General features: G+C 37.6%; 1 long non-coding RNA gene across 1 annotated transcript; it reads left to right on the forward strand.

Moving 5' to 3' along the window:
• The first annotated feature begins 499 nt into the window (after positions 1–499).
• On the forward strand, positions 500–21,493 carry LOC308193284. The gene is made up of 5 exons (XR_013949518.1): positions 500–9,445; positions 11,357–11,586; positions 12,720–12,791; positions 14,663–14,819; positions 18,755–21,493. It is a non-coding gene; the product is annotated as an uncharacterized lncRNA (long non-coding RNA).
• The last annotated feature ends 3,425 nt before the right edge of the window (positions 21,494–24,918 follow it).

Genomic DNA, 24,918 nt, shown 5'->3' on the forward strand with positions numbered 1-24,918 from the left:
GTGTTCTGAGGAATAAATGTTAAATTTTATTATGTATGAAAACTACAATCATATTGGAGAAAACTGCAATACATAAAGGGTGACAACATCTCCAGAAAGTGTCTCAGCAGGAGATGAGATCTGCAAACATTTTCTCACTCAACCAAATGCTTCATGACTCTCTTAAGATGTTGGCATAAGGCTAATGGTTGATAATATAATAAATTGATTTCAATTTAACAAGCCAACAAGGTCTAATGCTATCTCCTGCTACACAAAATAACAAAATACTTCTTTTTAGTTTGAGCAATAATGTCTCATGATTAAGCTGTGCCCACCTAATGTACATCTCTAGCCATTTTGCAAAGCAGCCACTAGGTTACATGTTACTACCTCCACATGCAAAAAGTACAGCAGTAAATTGCAAATTTATCCATTACATAAAGGATATTTATCCACTCTTTAGGACACAGTTAATGAAATCATATCTGTTTTTGTTTTGATTTGTATTTCTGAATATGTCAATTTAAATATAACCAATGAAGCATATGGAAAAATCTAAAATAATTACATTTTACAATGGAATGAACCACATTTAACATGCTTACACATATATATGGATTGAAAATGCTTTTATAGTTTTCATAACACCTTAGGACTGACCTAGTGAAGCACTGAGCATTTTAGTCTTTCAATCCCTGGCAAGCATAATATAATCTTAGAACAATAAGACTTTTATCATCCTGGTCTTGAAAATGCACTTCTGTGTTTAATTTCTGGTACTTGAAGTCATATGATTTACCTTAAAAAGGGAGCTTTAGATAAAAGATCATAGGAAAAATTAGGTTAGAAGGGAACTTTCTCAGGAGATCGCAAGTTTAGCCTTCTCTGTTCAAAGCAGGGTAGGCACAAAGTCACACCAGGCCAGGTGGTCAGCTCATAGAAAGGAAAAGAAAAAAAAAAAAAAAAAAGAAAAGAAAAAAAAAAGAAAAAAAAAAGATGGTTCTGCACAGTTTTGTAAAATACAAGAATCAGAACTACAACTGTCTTAAATTCAGACTTTATAGAAAATAGAAATTCATGCCTCCCCCTCAGGTACCATTGTTTAGGATGATTAACACCTTATTTAGACATGCTCTGTTTCAGTCATAAGGGGAAAATTCTGAGTAAGATACTGCTCATTTTGAGAAATAAAGTCCCATGTTGTCTACATGCTATGTGCTATTGCTGTGTTTCTGAAATCCTGATGTATTCACAGATATCAGCATAAATTTCAGCACTGAAAAAAACATAATGGAATGCAATTCAGATACGAGTGAGTCCTAAAATAAATGCAGTTCAATAGTTTTTGTTTGCCTTGTGTTTCAGTGTAATGGGCACCAGTTTTATTTAAGTGGTTTTATCATTTCTGTCACAACATTTGTGGCAGTTGTAGTATTCTTGGAGAAACTTCTTTCATGTAGATGTCGAAAACTGTTCTTTTCCCTAACTGCCAGCTTCTGGTACATAAGTTTGTCTGCAATAATGCTCCTTGTAATGGCTAAGGATGTTCAGTGTTTCTTAGAAAGAGTTGCCAGCAGCTGATTTAATTACTGGTGTTAAGCAACTCCAAAAATGTCCAGAATGTGTACTTTAGCTGCTTTAACTCACTATATGTGCATGTCGTTCTCTACAGTGTAACTAACAAGAGTTAGGTTTGCTTCACAAGCCGGGTGGGAGGTATCAGGCCACTTGAGAGCTTGATTAATAATAGTCTAAATCATTATGGTATAAACCTTCACCCCATGCCAAGGTACTCAGTTTCTGTAGGGAAAAAATAAAAAAGTTTTAGCTGTGATGCTTTTATTAGATCATAGAATCATAGAATCACAGAATGGCTTGGGTTGGAAGGCTGAACATCCCCAGCTCTCTCAGCCTTTCTTCATAGGGGTGTTCCAACCCTCTGATCATTTTCAAGGCCCTCCTCTGGACAAGTCTAAATGTGAAGCTAGATAAATATGTACCATCTTTCTCAAATCCTGATCTGTATTTTAATATTTCGGCAATCCCTGAATTGTTTCTAATGTTTCTATCATACTGCTGTACTGTAATCATCCCTATATTTCACCTCCAATGACTTAAATCCCAGTACTGAATTGCAGAATGTGCATATATCTACATATCCCCCATTGAATCTGTTTGTGTTTATTTGCCTTTGTATCTACCTATGTTGTCTTTGCATTTGTTTATCTATTTTTAATATCGTGAAAAATATTATTGTCATGATTATTTTGAGCAAGGAAATGAATAAAACTGATGGAACCCAAAAGAAGATCAACAAGAGGAAAAGGCAGAAGCTTACTGAAACAGCAAGATTATTCACAATGAGTTCTGATTGTACAGATCACAAAAGAGCTTTATAACACTTTCATTGCAAATTGACCTAATTCTCTGCCATAAACTACTTAGATTGATGAGATTTCCACCTGTCTTCAGGCATAACATGTAGTCATTCATTTTTAAGTGATAATCAGAATGTTTATTAGTCATTCCTGTTGCTTAAACACAGTATTTTCAGAAATAGTCCTGCACTACTAATGTCATCCATGATATTGGAATAACATGGGAATAACTTCAGTCTTTGCTATGGGAGCTGTTTAACAAATCTAAAAATATTAATCATGTTCAGGGCATTGTCACTTTCAGAGAACAGAGATCATTTCCAGTGATGTGCCCAGAAGCAATCTATTTAGTTTTCTTTTCATATAAAGTTAGAAAATAATGAAGGTTTTATTAAATGAAACTTAATTCACCACAATAGGGACTTCAGATCTACCTTTTTCCCCTACCAGGGGATGCGGTATAATTTAATAACAGTCTCTTTAGATTAGCTCTGTCTATTTGCATGTCACATTATTAACTGACTCCATGCCATAATGTGTAGAGGACTTCAAAGACTGCTGTCTCAGCTTTTATTTAAGAAAAAGAAAAAAAAAAGAAAAAAAAAGGAAAAAAAGAAGACCCTATATTGATGAGTTGTAAACTACGTTATTACGGTAACAAAACTGTAGGATAAGAACAGCTAAAAGTGGTGATGTAAGCTTTTTGGCTGAGGTCCAAGGCACTAAGACTTAGTAGATTGTTAATGCTGTCTAGCAGTGGTGTGTTTTTCCTGCCACAATGACAGCTGCTGAGAGGTTTTCTATTATTATCTTACCATTTTTTTAAGCATTAAAGTGTAATGATTTACTAGCCTATAATGTGGTAGCAATGTGTGAATTACTGTGGCTCCATTTGTATGCTCAGCAACATCTGGTTTACAGGTGTGAATATGTGGATTTTGCTAATTAATACTTAGTGGCACAATTTCAGAATGAAGGCACAGAGATGGAAGTAGACAAATGTTATCTATGCCATGTTATTTCAGCTTTGTGGGAAATTAAAAAAAAAAAAAAAAAAAAAACAGGCCATGCATACCTGGGTTATTTTTTATTATTGTTTTTACTGGCTAGTTTCTTGTTTTATTTTATTTTAACACCTTGGTAATATCTCCCTAGTACCTATCCAGAAGATATTTTGCTGAAGAGAGTTATAAAGAGATAGGTTAAATAAAGTGTTTTATTCACAATGAGACAGTGTCAGCTGATTTTTTTTTTATTTTTTTATTTTTTTAAATTTCAGCTTGCAATCTCAAGCACATAGTTAAATAACATACTTGTGAATGGCTGTTCCTCAGCTGAGTCCATGCCCTGGCCCACGTGGTCTCGCTTTGTGCAGTAGGCAGGGCTTGGTGAACTCCCATGCACTTGCTTAAGGCTGAGACAGGATGGGAACCATCACCACGGCCCAGTTCGTTTTCTAATCCATTCCTGCGGTATACTTTTCTAAGTCTGGTTCCTTCATGAACAGGTAATCTCCCCAGCCCATTTCTCATTTTTATACTCCTTTGGTAAATAGTATTTGAGACATTTTAAAAAGAGAAGTCACTTTGGAGTTATAGGAAGGGAAGAGGGAATTAGTTGAGGAAATTGACCAATTGACCATTGTCAAATGGTCTGCTCCAGTGATTATTTTAAATTCTTCCATTATCTTACAGAAAATATATTAAAAATTGATATATATATATATATATTAATCTGTGCCTCTCTCTCTTTGCCCTTCTGCTCTGGATTTTTTATGTGGTGTATTGATAAATAAATAGGGAAGGGCTCTAATGCTGTAACTGTTTTCCTTCAGAAGTACCACTAAGAAGAAAAAAAAAAAAAGAATTATTTTTACAGTTGGTGGGACTAAACTAAGTGAGTTTTTTAGCAACCAAGATATATGACAGCTTTTCATTATTTTAAATAAATAAATAAATAAAACATGTAATTGTGAATTAGGAAATAAAGCTAAAAAAGAATAATGAAATGTAGGTACTAATTTTAGGTTCCTAGCTTCAGACATGGGAGGTGACAGTTCAGATTCTTCCGTTTTTCTTTTGTGTTCATGGGCAGACAACAAAAATTCTATCTTTTTCTACAATGTTCTTTTTTTCTGCCTTATTTGCAAACCTTATTGATCATTTCTGTCTAACTTCTTCCTTCGCTCCTATGAAGAATGTTGACCTTTCACAGCTGGAGGAATATTCATGTAGGCAGGTTCTATATGTGAGATGAATTTTCTAGAAGGTGAACAAGCTGGTTTGAAGCAGGTAAGATTTGTCTTCTCCAAACAAGTACCTTTGCTAGTTGTCTGCAGGCCTTCCCTCTTCAGATGCAATCCTTTCATGGGGTCTTTTGTACCTTGTACATGACACCTGTGTCTTTTCCAAGTTCTCTACTTGGTGACAATCAAATACTTACATACTAACACTAGTAAATACTTAACCAGGGGGACGTGGCCTGAGGGAAAACTGGGAGGTGAGAGAGTTAAATCACCATGGTAGAGGGAAGCTGAAAACCAAATGGACTTTGAGATGATGGGATAAGCACTGGAATAGTTAAGTGAGAGTCAACCTGCCTGCCAGCTCAGGCTCCAATTTAGGCACTGAGATAACTTAAAAATTAGGCACCTGTCTCAGCAAGCTGAGTCAGCATGATGGATAGCAGGTACTTAAGTAACTCAGAGTTCTGGCTGCCAAGGATGATTGAGGATGTCAGCATGGTGAATATAGGCTTCTCAAAAGCATAAACCAGGGAGGATTAGATCCCAGAGTCCCTCTGACCTCTCTGACCTCTGGCCTTGCAGATTTGATGTGGATTTCCATTGCCATCTCCATCCACAATCCATAAGCCTAGGAAGAGGCAGCTAGCTAAGGTTACAGTCCCACAAACATTGCTATTGAAATGGTGGGTTACTGGATCATTCAAATGTAAGAGTTTGATATGAATCGGGCATGGGGACATGACTGTTAAGTGCTGCATTATCTAGAAAGCATGGTATGTAATTTATTTCAAATTGATATCTATATGCTGGTTTTATAAGCTATGAGAAAACATATGATAAACAATCTAACAGAAAGTTAGTGTTACAGATGAAAAATATCTGACGACATGAAGTTTGATAGTATTAACTTAGTCAAACACTTATTTAATGCAGACTGGAATAACAGACTGAGCACATAACAGGTGTCATATAATTACAGAATTTTTCACCTGGTGCTGTATACAAGGAATAGCTCCACATTTACCACACCATCAAACTATGATTTCAACAGAATTCTTTGTCTGAGATTCAGCTGGCCAAGGTGGATCTGACTTTGTAATCTAGATTTTTCAGGCATTTAGGCAGGGAGAGGCAGGCCCACAATTTGCTATTTTCGATCATTTCTGGTTTTAGTGGGAGCATATTTTATTTTTGTCTTACTGTTTGCGTATGCATCCATATATACTTTAATAATAACAGTAGTCAAATTAATCAAAAAGGTTTAAAAAAATCACTTTGGATTATATATTTAATTACTCTTTTACAACATTATCATTAAATTACAAACACTTTGTGTTTGTTTTTTTTTTTAATTATTTTTATTTTTGTTAAGGCATGCAGTCAAAATAAATCAATTGCACCCCCATGACCAAAAGACATGTTAGATGACATTTTTCTTAATAATCTCCTGTCTTTTATAAAGTCACTCCCCCAAAAGTTTGACCTTCTTTACAATCCAGAATGTAGTTAACTGGTAGCAAAGTCCTGTTTTGTATATGAAGCCTATTGAAATGAGATGACTAACACTCTATTTCTTAAATTAAGAAATAGTCAAATGAGATCCTTACCTGAGCAGAAGTGCAGTCTTAATAACATTGACAGACAACTTGTTAGAAGTTGGTAGCATCTACTAAAATAACAGCTTGGCTGGTTTACAAAGTCACCCTTATTATCGAGCTTTAAGTTCTTGCTCATGCGAGGTGCTTCCATGGTCTTTCTTTCCCATGGCAGTGGTAGTAGAAAGGGTTCAGTATCAGTTAGGTTTAAACTCCAAGTGCAATATGAGAGACTATGTCTTAGCTCTGTTCAGGGGAGAAGAATGGATATATATGGAGTTATTATTAATTCAGCATTCAATTTGAATCAATGACAATGAAGGGCCATAAAGTTTTATATAGAAGAAAAAGAAAAGAAAAAAAAAAGAAAAAGAAAAAAAACTGTTCTGACATTGTTGAGATGTTTTCAGCAAAAAATGAGTTATATTTCTTTTCATTTTATTACTGTTGTCATAGATTTAAGAGGAGGGAATAGTAAGCAGGAAGGGAGGAAAGGACTTTTTAATGCAAGTGTTTGCTTTGAAATCAGAAACATTAAATCACAGAACAAAAGAAAATACATAAGCTATAATGTGTAGAGTCTGAAATACCACATGACTGGTGAAGAAGAGTCCAAGCAGACTTAGTGTATCTCCAACAGCTGGCAAGTGAAAATGATAGCCATGAAAGAGAAGGTAGATAAAAGACAGGGAGCTGCTAATAGTAAACATGCAGAACTGACATTTCTTCTAATGTGACAAGCAAAGAACAGACAAGCACTGAATAACAAAAAATAGTCTTATATATATATTTTTGGTCTTTTCTTCCAGGCTGACACGTTTTCATCACTGTCAGAAAACCAATGAGACAGCAACCTTGCAAAATACCAGATTTCTCTGAAGACATACTGAATACTGATGACCTTTAAGGAGAGCTTTCACAACTTGTTAAAATGAGTCTATAGAGAGAAACATGAGAGGGGATGGGGGAAAGCACTGACTTATGCTTCCCAATTTATGTTTGATAGCTGAAATACAACAACTCAATCTAAATATTGCCTTCCAAGTCAGTATTGAAAACAGGACTTGTTCATTAGAAAGCTCTTCAGGCTGATTTCTTTAACAGCCTCTATCATTATAATATCTTATTGATCCATAGTTTGTAATGTATTTATCTTTACGTCTTTGCCCAAGGGAAGGGAATGCCATGTCCCATCTCTATGTCTGTGCATGGAAAAGGGAAGCACAGAAAAGACAAAAGTCCTCAGTATTTGGTGTCTAAATCTCATATAACTTCTGATTTCAGTAAGAATCTAGATATCTTTGAATAGCTAACCTGAAGCAATTTGCCAACTATCATACAGGATGCTTATAGTTAAATTGTAAGGATCTACATGATCACTACGTGATCCTTAGAAAGGAGCCCTAGCCATAGGGATCTCTATAATCAGAAGTCCACTTCATGTTGGAGATCCAGACGCAGACGTTACATAGCTGTGAATGTAGCACAATCAGCCTCCACCACCGCAGTTGAAGCTGGCCCAAGTCTCTCAAGGAATGAGAGATTTATCATTCCAGGAAGCCTGGGAGTGAACACACAAGAGGGAACTTGATTCTCCACCACATCAAAGAAATGACTTGAGTATGATAGAAGAAGGGAGGCACGAGGAATATTTGTTTCAGAGACTATTTATGCATTTTTCAGTTTAAAAAAAAAAATGGTGCATAAGCAGCAGGAACAGAGACAAGAACCTAGGGCTATGTTTCTGCATGGGAATAGTACTGCTGCAACTGCAGCCTATTTGTTGTTTCTCTTCCTATTGCTGTCCAAGCTATGCAGCGGTTCAATCTATAAAGATGGAAAATGTCCAATTCTCACTTAAACAGCTCAATAACGATCAGAAATTCCACCTTAATAGCTAAAAGCTGAGCTTTCAGCTAGTGCTATACTCAGCATTTGTCTATCTGTCTCTGTGAATTTAAGGGTTGCTCAATTTCTGCTCATTTTACCAGTGTTAAGTTCACTGGCTATTTTTTTATTTTATTTTTTAATTATCATTTGTCTTTACTGGAGCAATATCTGGGAATAAACTTAGCTTATCCATTATTGCAATTACTTTAAATGCCAGAAAGGCCCTGAAGCAAAGAATCATCATTTTTGTTCTACAACATTATCACAATGCATGTTCATTCTATGGACATTCAATATATATTTCAGATGATTAGCTATTTCGGATTGATCCATATATTCAGGTGATTAACTAAGAGCAGCTATTACCTGCTTTCCCCCACCCCTGAACAAGTTAAATTTTACCCCAAATTAGGTTTTACTAAACAGCATATATGTTAGTTATGCAATGCTGCAGAGTTGCACACCCCTAGATATTTAGCAAGATTCTTGGCAGGTTTCTTTTGTGCACAAGTGACTCCATGCTGAGGACCTCTGAGGAAGGAACGAAAGGACTCCAAGGCTACCTGCGAAGCAACATGGGACCAAGCCAGTGGAGATGGCATGGTCGATGATCCTTGTGGGTCCCTTCCAACTTGGATATTCTATGATTCTATGTTTTGGGCCTTTAAAAGAAGGGAAAACCTCCAAAGATATAAGGCAAAGAGAAAAGATCCGGCCATTGCAGCACTGAAGAACTCTCCATGTGATCAATCTTCTTTTAAGGATTTTATATCAAAAAAGTCTTAAGGAATTTTTAAAAATTACTTAAATTCTGGAGAGAAAGGATTAAGGATGAAGGAACTTGTGAAATAGGAAGAGCAAATGATAACTCACTCAGTCTTGTGAAGGAGAAGGATCACTGTGTTATTCATTCGTGTAAGTCAGACATTCAATATGAAGTAGAGGTTTAGACTAACTCCTCAGAAAACTTTGTCAGTCCAAAATTACTTATATCTCATCTACATTTAGTTTGTATGGATCTTTTGCAGCCAGATGTTGATTATCTGGTTCGATGAAGGAAGTATAAAACTAACAATTACCTGCCTTGCTGTTGACAGCAAAATTTATGGCTCATGATTTTGTGAATGGAGTTAATCGATTTTTTTTTATTTTTTTTTTAATAGGAGGGAGAGTGCTACTGAGCTTTGTGGAAATGAGGTGAGCACTACTAAGACAGAAAAGTGATTCTCCATCAAGCCTTCCAGAGGATATTTCTGAGAGAGGATTTATACAAGCTATGTTGATTTACCTTACAGATGCCTGCCTTGGTGCGTCTGTACTAAACATGTCACTTTGTTCTCTATTTTGTTAAAATGGTAAGTCTTTATCAAAACAAGCTGAGCTTTAAATCAGGGGCGTGGAGGAGAAGCCTTGCATACTTCTGCTCTGGAGCTTTTGTAACAGTGCATATCAGACTGAAGCAAAAGATAATACCTACTTCAGAATGCAGCAGGCTGGAGAAAATCCTGCTCCACAGCTTTGAAGAGCAGACTGCTACAGAAATTCTTAGGATGAGCCAATGGCAGCGAATCCAACAGTAGCATGAAAAGCATGGAAGCACGTCTTTTCACAAAGAGACATATCTAATTTGACTTAAGATAGCTACGTAAAATTCTACCTATAATCCAGTCACTCAACTTCCCATATTGTCAGCAGAGACCTACATGTTCTTCTAGAGTGCAGTGCACCTGAATCATGCTTTTCATGTCTCTATTTTTTGCTGCTAACTACACAGTACATAATCAGTTCAGGTACAGATATGTAAATTGTAGTCAGTCTGGACAGATGATGTCAGCTACTGCAGAGTGTAGGAGCATATTGAGAAAAAGGTACCTCATACACTGTCTGCTGTAATAGCACTGAAAAGCACATTAAACATACTTGAATATTTATGCTAACATTTTAACATATGTAACTAAACTGAGCTTGTAAAAAGTTTTATAAAAATTGTCCAGTGTTTGATGAGTTTGATATTTAATTGTCACCAGTGTGCTATAAAAAGCCTGAATCCATTTTGGCCTTCACAACAGTCTGAAATAAAAGTTAAAGTTTTATTTGGGACCCTCCAGATAAAGCAATACTTAAAGCATATAGTCCTGGGCATGAAAATAATAAGGTATCTAAACCTAATCATGTCTGCCCCTGAAAATGTGAGAGAAGCTGAGGAGTAGCAGCAGAAAGTGACTGCAAATGTATGTCGGTGCACTGAACAATTCCACAAAGCAGACTCAATTCAGGGCAGTAATAGATTGACCTATTTGATGACCTGGCTTCAGAAAAACACAGACAGGCTGTCAGCTAGCTATAAAATAGGCAGCAAGAAGTAGTTCATTCAAAATGGGAAACTGTTTCTATCTGAAGCTCCTAGATAGTTGTCATCACTGGTAACTTCCCTCCTTTAATTTCCTGAAGTCTGTTGGACAGAACTGAAAAAGCAAAGTGAGATGCTTAAAGTTAGAAGAGGCAATAACACCTTCAAAGATTGGGTAAGGCAGAGAAACTTCCACAGAAAAAAAGATTAGCAGAAATCAACAAGGCAATAATAAGTGAGCTCAACAGCAACTTAAGAAATCCAAAGTTTTTCTTAATGAAATCCTGTGACAGGACTGAAGTGAAGGATTGCAGAGAAGGAAAAAAGTGTTGCATATATTTTCAGATCCATGAAATTACAGTTATTCTACAGGTTCTTCCTGATTAAAAGATGAGAAAGAGGATAGACCTCACTTATCACACATTAAGCATCATGGGGGAGGGAAAAGAGATTTTTAAAAGATTTTGTAGTACTAAGAACTGTAACCCCTGCCAATATTAAAAGAATTAAACTGAAGTTGGTAGTGTTTGGGAGCTCTTAAAATGTGTGGATAGAAGCTTATTTTCAAACCTATTTAAGGCTAGGTGGAAGAAAGGAAGAAAAAATGCTTTACTAATGATCACATAGATCTTTCCCACGTCTAGTTGTATGACTTGATAATTTGTCATAATGAAGTAATGATAAATGAGAAGAAAAAGTAGGAAATATAGTAGTTAAGCATCAGCTGCATGGAGTGAGCCCAGTAGCACAGTATGCTAATGATAAAACTATGTTCAAGAGAATTTAAGCTGCTGCCACCAATACAGCATTACTATTTGATAAGTATCATAAGAGGACAAAACTTTGTTGGTGTTTGACAGTAATGAAAGATTCAGTTCTAAGAATCTGACATAAAACTATCACTTCCTTACCCTAGGAAACAGGAGTGCATGTGGGCATTGAATTGCACTGTGATGCTGCTGCTGAGCCACAGCACTGTTCCTCAGGGAGGCTGTTCCTCATGGGGGGTCAGCTCTGTTGTACACAAAGCCACACCACGGTAATACAGTCCCCGTGGCTACAGGACACAGAGAACGAAGAAAACATGAACCACGAACAGAAAGACACTGCCCTACATCTGAACAATGTTTCATTGCAGTTCTCTGGGTATGTATGTTGACATATAAACACACATGTTTATGGATGTGTCTGTGTAAACATACGTATGTACTCTGAGGTTTGGCAGTTTTTGCAGGTGAATAAACACTTTGCATTTTTTGCCGTAAGGAAATGGCATACAAATTGATGTATAGCTAAATGATCTGAACATAATTAGGGTAATCTGTAAATTAGCAAATGCCCATGTAATAAGCACCTATATTCTCAATAGTACTTTCACAGTACATATTGAGCCAGCAGTTCTAAAAATAGGCAAATTGTTAATATTCTTCTTTCCTGACATCTCACTTTTGGCTACAGAACTGCAGCCTTGTTCTTGCACTCTCCTGAAGAATAAGGTGGTAGTATGTCTTGTGGAATAGAGCAGTGTTAATATTGCCTCAAGAAGAGTCTAAAGCTATGCCTTTGTTTACTATGTTTTCAACATATTTTAAATGCTGACTTCAAATGCTGTCCCAGCACCCCTGTAAAATTTAAAAAAATATAATATTTGTAGTTTGAACGTGATACCAGATGTGATATCTATGCCTGGCTTGGAGAAAATTCATGGTGACTTCTGGAAAGCCACCATTTCATAGTACACCATAGGTCTTACCTTCACTTTATTACTTCCAGTCTCAGAATGATATTGATGGACTAGTATTTATGATATAACACAGACTACAGTTACATCTACATTTCTCAGGACAGTTTGACTTATTTCTTCCCCAGAGCTGTAAAAAGGCAGGAAAAAATATTTCTGGAAACTTCTTTCAATTTTGTTACTCCTTCACAGCACTCAATATTGGAAGTTGAAAGATGCCTGGTATGTTAGCAGTTCCAGGGTAGGATTGAACAGTGATAAGCTCTCACAAAAGACAAAGGATAACCTCTGTCTTTTAGTATCTGGGTAATGAGGCCACTTAAATTCAAGATTCACTTTCTGGAAAGTTAAAATGAACTCCAGGGGTAGCTTTTTGAAGTGTCTTGTGTCATGATTCATTTTAAGGAATGACTGAATTTGGATAAAGAGACAAAGGATCTGTCTCTCTGAGGTCAGCTGAGAGATTTAAATTAAGTCAGTGTCTTCTTCACTAATTTTGAACATTGCCTAAAACAATCCTCCTGTGTGATATTTACAGGAACTGGTGCTACTATTTAAGATACTGAGATGTGAGGTCCTTATTCAAAAGAATTCAGTACTGACAGTCAAGGTAAGGACCAGCAAATGGACACATGAACAAACTATGTTCTTCTGAAGTGCCTTTGGGTACAGTGTTATAACCCATCACTAAGCAGAAATGGAAGTCACAAACACCAGACACACAAAACCAGAAAAGCCATCCTTTTGCCACTGTTACAGCAATTATCTATTAATTTTTTAAACTTTGAATAAACTTATTCATCTCAGTGTAGCCCCGATAGTTCAATACAACTGCAAGCTCCACTGGGATGCCTGTGCAGGAATGGCTGGGTGTCATCTGATGGGATGACAGCACAACAGCTTGAAAATTCAGTGAATTAATCACATTTCTTTCCATCAACAGCAGTGTTTTGGCTTATTTTTCACATCCTATGGCACAGAAATGCTAATATGAGCCAGCATATTTAATTGCCATTGAAAAGTAACCTCTGGTAATAGATATTATTCCTACCCTCAGATATGTTTCCCCTGACTTCATTTGGGCTAATGCACGTATGACAGAATACCAGTGTGCCACTCCCTTGAATTTCCTTAACATCTGACCTCACACAGCTGTTTATTATTAAGAGACATTTGCCACTGCTGTGCATGTTGCCATACTCTGTCTCCATATTCAGCATATTTTTATCCCAAATACTCAAATTTACAAATAAGCTAAAAATGAATGCCTTGCGTCAGCTTTAATTTTATAATGCAGTGACCCATTCTACCACTGTGTAATAACAGGTCCCACTGTGACAATTAAAACAAATCACCCTACAGAATATGTCATTAGGTACATTCACGCCTCATCAGTAACTGAATTGTCTTTTATGATATATTTCAAGAAAAGGTATGTAACTTTAGCCTGCTTTCCCCAAAGCACAACATGATTTATAACAAATCTCCCATCTTCTCAATTTACTAGGAAAATGAAATATGGATGAAATGAAACAAAAACCCTAATTAAGAAATAAAATAGCTGTTTGCCACTAAATAAAACACAAGTGTGTAGATAATTTTGAACCAACAACAATTGATCTAAAATGAAACTAAGTTCCCAGACACTACTGCAGCTGTTCTAAGTTCTTCTGTTTTGAACAAATGAGAACCAGCAAGAAATCAGTAGAAAAATGACCTCTGCTAGCTCATATCATGATGCTGATCATTTTACCTAATTTGTGAACCTCTTTTACAATGTAGATCTCAACCCATCAGGTGACATTACCAAGACTGTCAGGATGGCATGCAGTTTCCTCCGAGCCTAATCCTGTCTCTATGAGCAGTGCTCTGCATGTAGCAAAAACATAAAATCTAATACCCGGTACCAACAGTACTATCAACTTGTCAGTGCTTTTTAGGAAGGGTTAAACTAGCCCTCTGCCAGATCTTTATTTTCTCACTGCTGGGAGTACTTGGAATTGGAGTGTTTTAAGTGAACTATGTTTTCATTTGTATATTTTAGTAAGCTGCCTCCAAACTCTTTTTGTGTTCCCGAGTGGGTAGGACACTTGTGGTTGAGATTCATCTCATTAACTTTAGACATCTACAGTGTAGACATCTACATCTGAACTAGACACTGGAGACTTACTTTGTAGTCAACAGAGAGAGATAAACTCTTTTAAACGGGGATTCAGCTGACCTACTTGAGTCACTTGGTAACAGGGCACCCATTAAGACAACCAGTTCACGATTAGATGAGTACATTTAGGTGTCTACACTTGGTCAGATGAATCCCACAGAGAGTTCAAGACCTATATCTAGGTGCTTTTGTAAATTGGTCAGTGGGGAGATAAAGGAATGTTTTGCTCCTCTGCATCCTGTAACTTGCAAACTCAACCACTGTACTGTATCTTTTGGATTTTTTTTTTCCTTTGCCTGAAACCCATACCATGCTGGTAGGAACTCAGGTACATGCTCTGTAGAATGGTCCCCAAGTGAGCCGAGGACAAGATCCCACTTGTCTTCATGGGATAATACTGAAGGCTAACAGCATTTTCCTGGTCCGTCACTACTGTTCCACAAGACAGTTCCTGAGAACCATCCCATCTGCAGACCGGTAAGTACAGGCTGGAGTCACACCCGTATAACCCATGCTCTAGATGCTCTTGGACTGAATACTTAACATGCAATCCATGAGCTCTCACAGCATATCCCTTCCAGCTCTTGGCCCTGGCTCATCTATCTCATGTATGTCCACCATACAGCTAAATAAAAACATACGATGGGTGAGCAATTGGCTAACGGGCAGGGCCCAGAGGGTTATGGTAAATGGGGCTGCGTCAGGCTGGCGGGCGGTCACCAGTGGGGTCCCTCAAGGCTCCATATTAGGGCCGGTACTTTTCAATATTTTTATAAACGATCTGGATGTAGGAATAGAAGGTATTTTGAGCAAGTTTGCTGATGACACCAAACTTGGAGGAGTTGTGGACTCGAATGAGGGTGGAAAGGCCTTGCAGAGGGATCTGGATAGGTTGGAGAGCTGGGCGATCACCAACCGCATGAAGTTCAACAAAAGCAAGTGCTGGGTCCTGCACCTGGGACGGGGAAACCCTGGCTGCACGTACAGACTGGGCGATGAGACGCTAGAGAGCAGCCTAGAAGAGAGGGATCTGGGGGTCGTGGTAGACAGCAAGTTGAATATGAGCCAGCAGTGTGCCCTGGCAGCCAGGAGGGCCAACCGTGTCCTGGGGTACATCAAGCACGGCATCGCTAGTAGGTCAAGGGAGGTGATTGTCCCGCTCTACTCTGCGCTGGTGCGGCCTCACCTCGAGTACTGTGTGCAGTTCTGGGCACCACAGTACAAAAAGGACATGAAACTGTTGGAGAGTGTACAGAGGAGGGCTATGAAGATGGTGAAAGGCCTGGAGGGGAAGACGTACGAGGAACGGCTGAGGTCACTGGGCCTGTTCAGCCTGGAGAAGAGGAGGCTGAGGGGAGACCTCATCACAGTCTACAACTTCCTCGTAAGGGGGTGTCGAGAGGCAGGAGACCTTTTCTCCATTAACACCAGTGACAGGACCCGCGGGAACGGGGTTAAGCTGAGGCAGGGGAAATTTAGGCTCGACATCAGGAGGGGGTTCTTCACAGAGAGGGTGGTTGCACACTGGAACAGGCTCCCCAGGGAAGTGGTCACTGCACCGAGCCTGTCTGAATTTAAGAAGAGATTGGACTGTGCACTTAGTCACATGGTCTGAACTTTTGGGTAGACCTGTGCGGTATCAAGAGTTGGACTTGATGATCCTTATGGGTCCCTTCCAACTCAGGATATTCTATGATTCTATGATTCTATACACAGTTCACATGCTCTGTCTTACTGTCCTACACAAGAGAACTACCTGGCTCTCACACCTGCTCTCCAATGCCTTGTACAGCAGGAGAAGGGGAGGAGGGGACCTGAACCAGGATAAGTATGTTAGATTACAGTTATCACATCACCCAATCAACCACCAATGTCACTACCTGTCTGTCTCCCCTGCAACAGCTCTACTAGGTATGATGTCTCAATAAATAAATAAATAAATAAATAAAACTTGCATTATAATCTTTAATTAGGCTCTCCCCATTGGATTGGATTTCCTGGCCTTTCTATGAACAAGCCACAGGCCATTCTGCAAAGATTGAAAGGAAAGTAAATCAAAACTGTGACACTTTTCCCCTTTCACATCTGTGCATCTCTTGCTCTTCCTAAAAAGAGGCAAACTAATAGGTAGTCTGTCAGTGACCTAACTAATAACTAGATTTACATTTCTGTACCTTTGGATAGATTCATTTAATTCCTTTTAAAACTCTGATTCTTACTGCAGATAAGCCATCAGTGTGTTTAACAGGATATTAAAAGTAGAAAGCAAGTGTGGAATAGCAGGTTCATTAGACAACACTTATTCCAAATGTGGAAGCTGAACACCAGATGCCGTTTTGCATAATAAAAGCAGTCAGTGATTAGCCCTTAGAGGTCTGTGATCCCTGAATAATAAACCATTTTTCAACCTTGCCTGTTATTTTTCTCCCTTCCCCTAAATTTTCAGCTTTAGGACTAGTATATTTTAATAATCACATAAACCAAATGTGACTTGTAATTCTTGATACTGTTTTAAAATTAAATGTGATTTTCCAGTATTTATTCAAAATGGGGAAAAAAATCCTCCAACAAACAACTGCTTATAGGAATAATGAAAATTTGGGACCCACTGAAAAAATAGAAAATAGGAATTCAGTCTCTAAGTAGAAGAAGAAGAAAGGCTTGTATGTTGGGCCTCCCCATCTGGTATAAATCCAGAGGGAGCTAAGAATATGCAATCACCGTCAGGCTCTCCTGACTTTGAATCCCAGTTAAGGAAAATGGAGAAACCAATTCTTTAGTTCCAGGGAAGATATTATAAACATTATCCTCCCTGAACCCAAAAAAAGGGAGTTTAGGCACACAGGTTACTGATTTCTTTGAAAAATAGTGACTTTCACATATGTTTCATCAGCTTTTAATTCAGGAGTGGGAAACAGCAGACATGGGATGATCGAGTCTGGATGATTTGGCTCTTAAGCACTTAGATCAGCTTCTGGACATACCCAGGTCCATCTGCTGCGAGAGCATGTATCTTGCACAGCAGACTTTCACTTGATTCTTCTTCCATATGAGGACAAAAGTGAGAATCATACGTGGGGAAAAGGTGCCAGTCTTCAAAAAGAGCAAAGCAATTGGTTGAGTGGAAGAGAAAACTGTCACAAAAGTTAAAAAAAAAAAAATCCTCCAGGACATGGTAGCTGCTGGGATACCTCAGTGCAGAAGTTTTATTTTAGTCAGTATGTCTTGTTTGCTGTTTCTAATGAGCAGTGCTCATTTCAGACTGATGCCATGAACAAACAATCGTAAAAACACAGAGAGAAGAGCACAAGCTCATGGCCTGGGAAGACCTTATTATGTTACCCTTTTAAGTTTCTGCATTACAAGAACTAAAGGTTCAAAGCAATTATGGACAAATAGAAACATACTGCAGCAACAGATTTGGTACAATCATTTGAAAGCCAGTAAGTATTTTTGTTTTAGTGACAGTTATCTGTAGTCTGTTGTGTCTACAAGCTGGTGGCAAGACACTAGAACAAACTTACCCGCCCATCTGGTGCCTGGAATGAAGCATTTCTGTGCTTCATGTTATTACAGCCAAGGCTGAAAGCAAGAAAACCTCCTGTGGTTCTGACGATGCTTCCATGGGAGGTCACAAGGGTTGTCAAGCTAATAGGAGTTATAATAATATTTTAATGGCTGATGGGCATTTCTTGCATATAAATTTATGTGTGTGCATGTATGTGTGCATATAAATATATAATTGAAGAATAAACCCAAGGTGGCTGTTACCCTTTTAAGAGGAGGAAATTTGGTAAGAAACAGAGACCTTTTTTTTTTTTTTTTTTCACTGTATCACATTATTTTGCTATTCTTTTGTTTGGGATGCCTTCTTCATTAAGGTACTGTAATAGAGTAAATAAAATAAAGTCCCAGTTTTCAACTGATGCTAAACTTTTGCTGAATTTGTTCACGCTGTGCTTTACCTCCCAAACATATTTCCAGTACCTTTGTTTCAGCAGCATCCATACACCTATTTACTCTTAAATTGGTGACTAGATATTAGAGCCTGTAATAGAAGTATTTCAGGTATCAGCAATAAAAGAAAACATAATTACTAGTACAATAGCACTGTCTATAATTTTATAATTTACACGGTTTCATATTTTCCTGTATGTTTGCAGTGCAAACTAATAGCAATTCTCTCTCAGAGTAAATTGCCATTAAACTTGGTCTCATTGTAAATCATAATGATAAAAGTGGAAAACAAGGCTATAGCAGAGTACAAGGGCTAAAACAACATATTATCATATGCTTAATGTCATAAAATGTGTTGATGCCTTTTGTTTGTGTTTTAATTCCATGTTAAAGCTTTTGTGTTGGCAGGTAGCACCAGGTGGCACTGTTACATAATCATCTACATTTTTTTTTAGCAGGAGAACAAGGTCTCAGTGTTGGGAAGACATGCTTCAACCAGGGGGCGGGTGCTAGGTTTTATGGAAGAAGAAGCTGAGGTAAGCAGCAGAGAGTTTTGCTTTGTACATACACATTCCTTTCATTATAATTTTTATATTCAGTAATAAATTGTGCAGATTTACCCCCAGGCAATAACAGGAAACCTAAAATTTTCAGAAAGCAGCATTTCCAGCACACTGTTTGTAAGTAACCCTGTTCAAGGACTTGTGAATGTCTAAATAAAACAAGACTTACTAATGTTTACCCAGTTGCTATACCAAAGTATTCTACATTAATAAGAAGTTCTTCCAAAGCCCCAAATATTTGATATTGACAGAAAGATGAAAAATGGAACACCACCACAATGGGATTATGAGATTAATTCCATCACTTGGAGTTATTTGAACACACATTACTGTTAGTGAGGAGCCCCTCTGAGGTCTTGGGTCATGGCATACATGCACTGGTGTGGCAGGGTTGGTCTGACTGCAGGGTTGAGTCATTTTGTGATGCTGCAACCCAGCTGTGATTACTACTGTAGGTAAAGAATACAAAACCTAATAGAGCAGTGGTGTGCACATGTATTTGCAGACCTAATAGGACTATAAAATTCTCTAACATTAAATAGTTGAACTGTTATCTGAGCAGCTGTTACTTATGCTTCTTCGAGATTTAAAATGTCTTCCCACTCTCTTGTTATATGCTAAAGAGCTACTGACCTTGCTGGGGGTCCCTTCCAAAGACTCCTGCATTAACAGCACATAGCCCACTCCGGAAAGTGATGTGTATCTTCTGAGAACCCATTAGAAATGTTTTGTGGTACTGAATACTAACACTGAGAGCTTTCAGTTTCCCAGTTCTGAGGATTGTCACAGCTTTGATTTTACCACTTGCAGTTACATCAATTTCAATACAATCTTTCTTAAAAAATAAGTGAAAGTTCTTTTTAAAAAAAATCACTACAATTAAAAACATTGTTAATGTTACAAAACAAAACAAACAAACAAAAAAACAGGGAAAAAAATAATAGATATCAACTGATACTTACCTCAATCACAATGACAGCATGAAAAGATGTTCTACCTTTCCATTATCTGTTTTGTACATCCTTCAGGTGCTTTCCTAGCTAGGAATTCAGTTCTTGTGGGAATTTTCCCTGTTAGAGAGTACCCCAGCCTGGGAAAGAAGCTTATCTTTATATCCTGTTCCTTTTTTTTTTTTAATCTTTTTTTTTTTTTTTTCTCTCCAGGCAGTGATAGTTGTATTTTGACTTAATACAAGTTAGTTTAAGCAAGTCATCAAGGTTGAATACTCTTTCTTCTTAGGTAGAACAGTTCAAATTCTGTGTTCAGTCTCCTCATGTGCGGAACTTCATTTTTCATTCAACTCCTACAACTTGGCACAATTTATGCAGCTATGAATTTTATATACTCACTACTGGTTCCTATTTGAGATTTGATGTTTCAGTATTTATTGTTTTGATTTGGTAATGACTTTGGGGTGCCAAAACTATGTCTTTGGGTACACTATAACAAGAATTCTTCTCAAATAATGTATGACATTTAACAAAATGACATGTTGCAAATATCACTTGAGTCAACCACTTAACTAAAATGACAGCTCAGAAAAGGTGAAGGTGAACGTGAAGGTGAAGGTATATTAATTAACTACCAAGGTATCTCTGAGACACTAGTAGATACAGAATGATGATGAGTAAGTAACGTGGGAATAGAGAGAATACATAAAACTGCCTTGGTAAAATTTGTCCCCATTCCTGGATTACATGAAATTCATCAGCTTTAAGGAAATAATCTAAACTATGAGCGCCAGTCAAGCCAGAGAAATTCCTGTCAGATAATACAGGTCATGATTACTTTTTATTTCCATCAGTAGAACTGAGGTTTGGCTCCACTTGACTCTAGATTTCTATGATTCTATGATTTACAACCATCCTATTAAAGCCTGAAAGTTGGGGTAGTAGGGCATGCCTGAGTATCACTGCAAGAAGAATGGTACTTAAAATACCTTCTACCTAACAGCGTCTCTGACTGTTTATTGATCTGAAGACAAAGCTCTAAAAAAATAATAGAAACAACCGTGTGAATGTTTCTCAGATGCTTTACAATCCACCAGTAAAATTAAACATGGTGTTCAGGTTAAACGAAATTTAAGGTAGGATTCAAGGGAGTAGGATTCAATTTGGAGTAGGATTCAATTGTTAACAACTAAGTTGTTAACCATTTTCAGGAAATGCTGAATCTCATCCAAAAATGTAGGACCTGATAAAATATATGGCAGACAAAGACAATGGAGGAGAGAAAGCTGAGGAGAACATCAAAACAAAAAAGGGAAAAGGAAAACCATAATTAATGATTCCATGAAGAATTCCAGTCCAAGAAACAAAACACCTCATATTCTTTCTCCCTGCTTCAGTCTAAGGTTTCTTAGTACTTGCCTACTTGTCATACATAGTCACCCCATTAAAACATAAACAGACATCATCTCTCTTTGCCATACTGGAAAAACATCAATATCATTAAAAGTCACTTTTCTAATATTCATCATAGTAATGCAGCAAAACAAGTCAAATCATATTGCAGGTATTCAATCTTCTTTCCCTTTTCCCAAAGCTGGAGTTCACATTATGAACTCTCACTTGTCAATACTTTGATCAATTTGATCATAGTGTGGAAATTCTGTACCTGTATGTAAAATCATTAAAAGTTTTACCAAAAAAAGAACAGATAAGAATCTTCCCTTTTCATGGTGGGTGTTTTATGCAGTATGCCAGAGTGGAGCTGAACAAGTGCATGACGCTCAGTGCATGACAGGACCCATGGGTGGCCATCCTTGATCTCCCTGCGTACTTGTCCTTTCCTGATGCATCTCCAATCAGACAGAATGAGCAGAAATGTGAGATCAGCTGATACTTTTTGAGTCTGGTCGCCTATCTTCTGGATCATATCACATAAGCTATTTTATACTCCTACTACAAAACTCTTAAAAGTGTAAGTCACTGGGAAGAAAAGACACATTGGAGAACAGTTGCAGTGTTGCACTGGCAAGTGTCACAAGTTAAGAGGAAGAATAATCATTTCCTGCGGTACCTGTTATCCCTTAGAGCTCTCTCAACCATGCTTAGCACATAAAATCTGACAAGATTAGAACCTCAGGTGGTATGGCTTCAGGCAAAGGAGAAATTCAGTTACCTGTCAGTAGTAATAATAAAGAGATGAGTGAAACCACCACAATGCTGTCTCTGTCTTTCCCCTGGATTACCTCTCTTTTAAGATGCCCTTATTGAGCAGTTATTCTCTATGTCTACTGATGAAAGGAAAAGTTAATGTTGTGCAAAGAAGAAGCAAGCCTTAAATCTGTTTTATGGGTTGACTAAGTTTCTTTGAATATTTTTATGACATTTTTACTTTTCTGTTTGTTCTCTTTTAAACTGAGCCACAAAAGAATAATGGCTTCCAATGTCATTAGTAGGTATGTGAAACTCAAATGCATTCCTTACTTTTCTCTTGAGTAACTTCCATCTTATATGGTAAATTAAAGGTTTCAGCTGAACCATAGAAATGGTCTACTCCAGCTCCCACTGAAATCAGTCTCATTATCTTCAGGTACTCCTGTGTCAATATCTGTTTTATTTTAATAGAGACTGTAGACTACTTATTTGTTGCAGCCATGCTGAAATGTTACAGCTAAGTCCTGTCGTTTAACCACCTACACTATCATTTTCCAAGAAAACACACGTAATGAATCTAAATATATTCCTTGATAGCTACATTAATACCGTGCTTTTTAACTCAGTCCTGCACTGTATTTTCAGATTAATTTGTTTTCATTTTTCCCAAGTAAATCTCTAAATGTTCTGATTTTTACCCAGTTGGTTGCAAAACATATCATTTCCCATCAAATGGGTTGGTTCTTTTATCTCAAATAAGAATAATAGATAGCAGACCTTCTCCTGTAGATGGTTCAATTATCCTAAAAAGAAAAATGAGAATTCCCAGTTCTTTAAGATGGCAGTATTTTCATCTTATAAGAGTTTTTTTTTGTGAATTTTTGGTTTTGTAGTATAACTACATTGCAGCACTGAGTGACAGGCAGAGAACTAAAAAATGCAATGGCCATATGACTGGTACAGTACCTTTACAGCCCTTTGAAATGAAAGTTGTTCTGAAAAAAAAAAAAAGAAAAAAACAGGGAGAAAGATTTCATGATAGAGATCCATGTAGCATGTCCCTACAAGAGGTGAAAGGATTCCTCCAGGTGGAATTTGACACATATCCATTCAAGTTTTTAAATGGTAAGTCTGGTCACTTGCATGTCAAATACACAAAGATAAATAAGGTACATCTTTGATGTAACCCTTAAAAAAAAAAAAAAAAGACAGATTGTGGACCACTTAACCAGATGCCACAGGGTCTATGCAGGGCCTCTGTAATCTTGTTTTTGTAACTGCTGCATCTATTAAAAACGAACAGAGGCCAGAATGCTTGTAAATGAGAACATCATCTTCTCAACACAGCCTTGCTTTTGGAACCTTTCCCTTTGCTTATTAGTGAGTGATATCCCTCAGTCATCAATACACTAACATTTTACCAAGATTTTTTTTTATTATTTTTATTTCAGTTTAAAAGCTACCTTTTTGCTTTCTGTTTGGATTCCAGATAGACATTTATGTTATTTCATCTCCTTGAAGTACACAGTACACTGTGATTCTGTGACCTTAATAGGCAAGTGTAAAAACACAAGTCCTTTGTATGGTATTTTGATGGTAGAACTTTTTTTTTTTTCCTAATACTGTTAGATGAATATATGTGGGAAAGCTTGTCAAGATTTAGGCTAGCATATCTGACATTATGATAACCAGTGCAGTGCAAAGCTTTGGCTAAAACACTGCTTCAAATGTGCCAGATTATGTCGGAACAGTTTTAAAGTACACCTGTTTTTGCCTGTTGGCCACGTTGGTTAGTCTTCCCACTCCTGCTTGGGATGAGCAGTAAACTGACATTAACTTCCACAGTCAGTACTCATGAACTGTAGTGTTTTAATGTCAGTTCAGTACAGAAAGGATTTCCAGTTCCAGTCAAAAAGGGTATGATTTTAAGTAGATTTCTGAATAAGAAATACAGAAAAAGCTATTTGGGTGCATAATGCATATGTCTTAGAGGTCTTTTCTAACCTAAATGATTCTACATCTATTCATGTATTTTGCTTCTGTCCTAACCTCCAGATTGCTTTAAACCCTTATCCTCTGGCTGAGCTGAGCACGATGACACATTCTTCATCCATTTTCAGGTCTTACATACTATCAGTGAAAATCACTCAGAACAAGAGGTGCTTTATATATATTTCTGTGTATGCCTTTCTACTTCTGTACCCTGGCATGTAGTCTGGGGAATAATCTCTCTTCAGAGATTCTTCTGTGCAAGCTGGTATTTTTAAAAATACACAGATTTGAAATATTCAGTTAAAGAAATACCTGCTATGGTGGGTTGACCTTGGCATAGCTCCAGATGCCCACCCAGCCACTGTCCCACTGCCTCCTCAACTGGACAACTAGAGAAAATAAGATGAAAAAGCTTCGGGCAACTTGATCTTGTGGAAGGTGTCCCTGCCCATAGCAGGTGGGTTGGAACTAAATGATCTTTCAGGTCACTTTTAACCCAAACCGTTCCATGATTCTGTGAAAGAAAAGGAGATCACATAACAATTACCTTCACAGGCAAAACAGACTCAACTTGGGAAGAATTTATTGCCAATTAAAATAGATACAGCTAATGAAAAATAAATAAATACATAAGTTAAGACAACACCTTCCTACCATCTCCTCCTCTTTTTGTCCTTAATGCTCAACTCCAGTCTTCGTTTCCAACTCCTTATCCCCCACCTCAAGCAGTGCAAGTGGGATGGCGAATGGGAGGTTGTGGTCAGTCCATAACGACTCCTCTCCTCTGCCCCTTGACCATCACACTTTTCCCCTGTTCCTGAGGGGGCTCTTGGGGGGTTGTAGGGCTCAGGTGCCTGGAACATCTCTTCCCCTTCTTTCTTCTCTGACCTTGGTGTCTGAAAGGCTGTTTATGACATGTTTTTTTTCCTCACTCCTCTCTACTAGTGCTGCATTTTGCCCTTG

This window comes from Anser brachyrhynchus, assembly GCF_964034855.1.
Source record: "Anser brachyrhynchus genome assembly, chromosome: 3".
In the NCBI taxonomy this organism is placed as follows: domain Eukaryota; kingdom Metazoa; phylum Chordata; class Aves; order Anseriformes; family Anatidae; genus Anser; species Anser brachyrhynchus.